This window comes from Colobus angolensis, unplaced genomic scaffold, assembly GCF_000951035.1.
Source record: "Colobus angolensis palliatus isolate OR3802 unplaced genomic scaffold, Cang.pa_1.0 Scaffold47, whole genome shotgun sequence".
Taxonomy (NCBI): Eukaryota; Metazoa; Chordata; class Mammalia; order Primates; family Cercopithecidae; genus Colobus; species Colobus angolensis.
The window spans coordinates 5,161,587-5,164,426 of record NW_012118154.1 but is presented as its reverse complement, the minus strand read 5'-3'; the positions used below and the strand labels follow the sequence as shown (position 1 = coordinate 5,164,426).

General features: G+C 54.6%; 1 protein-coding gene across 1 annotated transcript in view; it reads left to right on the top strand.

Annotated features, from left to right (window-relative positions):
- PIK3R5 (phosphoinositide-3-kinase, regulatory subunit 5) overlaps positions 1-2,840 on the top strand; it is a 91,576-nt gene continuing 88,736 nt past the window's right edge. Inside the window, exon 1 of the mRNA XM_011958609.1 lies at positions 1-131. The gene's annotated coding sequence lies outside the window, so the exon portion shown is untranslated. The remainder of the gene's footprint in view (positions 132-2,840) is intronic.

Genomic DNA, 2,840 nt, shown 5'->3' with positions numbered 1-2,840 from the left:
GGAGGAGCCCAGGCTGGGCAGATGCTGCCGCTCGCCGCGCGGCTCCAGCTGGGGCGCGGTGGTCCCGACGGTCACCCGAATCGTAGGGAGTCGCCGCTGGAGAGGGGCTCGGCGCCCGGCGGGGACTGCAGGTGTGTGACTGGGCAGCCAGGGTGGGTGCGGAGAGCACGCGTGGGAGCTCCAGGCAGACCTGAGCAAGCTGGGGACAGTCGGGGAGAGTGGGCTCCGCGAGCAGCCGCCGCAGCCCGGGGGCTGGACAGATCCTGCTGTCTTCCTGCCCCGTGGACCGGGCCCACCGCGGGGGCAGCAGGTCTGCAAACCTGCACTCCAGATAACCACAGAGACTTAAGGGGCGGCGCGGGGACCACTCATCGTTATCCGGGTGACCTCTGCTGGGCGCCTCTGTGCAGCTGTGTCCTCAGCCTCCTGCCTCCACCACAGGTCGCCCTGTGTCGTGGGGTCAGGGACCCTGTCCGCCCCGGCGGGGAACTGTCCGTGAGCGTGGGCATCAGGGCTCCTGTGCCGTCAGAACCTGGGAGTCATGGAAATGCCCGCGTAAGGCGCCCTCCGTCGAGCCTCACTCAGCCTGCTAGTTAGCCCGCGTTGGCCCCAGAGCGGCTGCTGTCCTAGAGAACTGCACGCTTTCTGCTCTCAGAGGTTCTGTGTTTACACACTGGGCATCCCCGCGTGACTGTGTGTGTGTGCGTGCATGCGCGTGTGCGCGTGCTGGCCCATCCCGGCCTGGGGTAAATACACAAAAAGCTCAGGTCAGTAAGAGGAAGGAGATTGTTCAGAAGGAAAAGGAAGGCGAGATTAAAGCAGCAGGATGTGGTATAAAGCGAGTTAACAAGACTCCGAGTAGAGAGGAGGGGTGGGTTTAGGCAGAATGAGGGCTAAAAGTAGGCCAAGCCTGCCTCCAAAGTCCTCTCTGGACTGACACCCTCTTTTCCTTCCGTGTCTTCTCATCCACCCCCCACTTTCCTTCCTGCCCTCAGGACCACCTGTAAGGCACTGGCTCCCAGAGCTGACTGCAGGTTGGGCTCTCTTGGAACCAGTCCTACAACATGGCTTTCCAGGGATGGGATCTAGAATCTGTATTTTTCAAAAGTTGTAATGAGCTCCTTAAGTGATGATGCTGAAGCCATTGCTTGGGAACCGTGCATGATGTGGAAAACAGATCCAAGTTCCAACCAGATCCAGCTGTGTGACCTGCAGCATCACAGTGTCCCCCAACCCAGCCTCAGTCTCCTTATCTGTAAAATGGGCTCTCATATTGACCCATAGAGCTGTGTGGAATTATTATTATTAATTATTATTATTGACATAGGGTCTTGCTCTGTCACTCAGGCTGGAGTGCAGTGGCATGATCATGGCTCACTGCAGCCTTAAACTCCCAGGCTCAAGCAATCCTCCACCTCTGCCTCCCAAGTAGCTGGGGTTATAGGTCAGCACCACCATGCCCAGCTAATTTTTGTATTTTTTTGTAGAGGCAGGGTTTTGCCATGTTGCTCAGGCCGGTTTCAAATTCCTTAAGCTCAAGCAATCCGTCTACCTTGGCCTTCCAAAGTGCTGGGATTAATTATAGGCACGAGCCTCTGTGCCCGGCCCACTGTGGAAAATTAAGTGAGATGTGTATGATGAGAATGGCTGCATGTGGGAGATACTCTGTGGATGTTTGTAGAACGCTGGATTCCATGTTTCCTCGGTGTGGCTGCAGTGGTGTGGGTCTTCACCAGGTGATCCATGGAAGACAAAGAAGACAGTTTTGGATGGTGGAGCTGTCTTCCTGCTTCAGGGCTCCCTCCCCTGCTTTTTGAAGCCTCATAAGCCAGGACTGTGGGGGCAGGAAGGCTTGGGGTCTTGTGTGCTGAGCCTCACTGGGGTTTTAAGAACCTCCCTCCTTTCATTTCTAGCTTAGGAAAGGGATGATTCATTATCTTCCCTCCTCAGGCTGCAGTAGAAGCAGACAGTCTCTGCCTCCCTGCTTGCCTTTCCTCCCTCCTGTTCACTGTTTATTGTTGCCCTCAAGAATAACAGGTTGCCCAGCTACTTGGGAAGCTTAAGTGGGAGGATTGCTTGAGCCCTGGAGTTGGAGGCTGCAGTGAGCTGTGATTGCTTCACTGCACTATAGCCTGGAAGACACAGAGAGACCCTGTCTCAAACAAACAGACAAACAAACTAAACAAACAAACAAACAAAAAACAAGCAAACATAAAAAGAAGAATAGGTTGGACGCTAACTGGTGGCACTGGGTGACAAGAGCATTTGGGGTTGATGTTGGCATGAGGATGAGAAGGCTGGGGTGCAAGCTGCTTCATACCCCTGTGTCAGTCATCCATCAGGGGCCTGCTGGCTGAGGAGTGGGAGAGGAGGAGAGCCAGGAGCCTTTTTGCCTGGGTAGCCTAGAGTTTGGAAGCCCCAGCTTGGGTTCCGCTGAGCACTCAAGCTATGCTGACTTGGCCTTTCTTCAAAGACGCTCATCCCAAGGGACTGAGCTGGCTGGCCCCGTGGGACCTCTGAGAACCAGAACACCTGTTTGGCCTCAGCTGGTGAGCTAAAAGCCTGAACCAATGTATTAGGAAAGAAAGCTGGCCAGGCGTCATGGTTCATGCCTGTAATCCCAGCACTTTGGGAAGCCAAGGCTTTGAGGCCAGGAGTTCAAGGCTGCAGTGAGCTATGATCGTGTCACTGCATTCCAGCCTGGGCGACGGAGTGAGACCCTGTCTTTAAAAAAAACAAAAACACTTTGCGGGCGGATCACGAAGTCAGGAGATCGAGACCATCCTGGCTAACATGGTGAAACCCCGTCTCTACTAAAAAAAAAAATACAAAAAACTAGC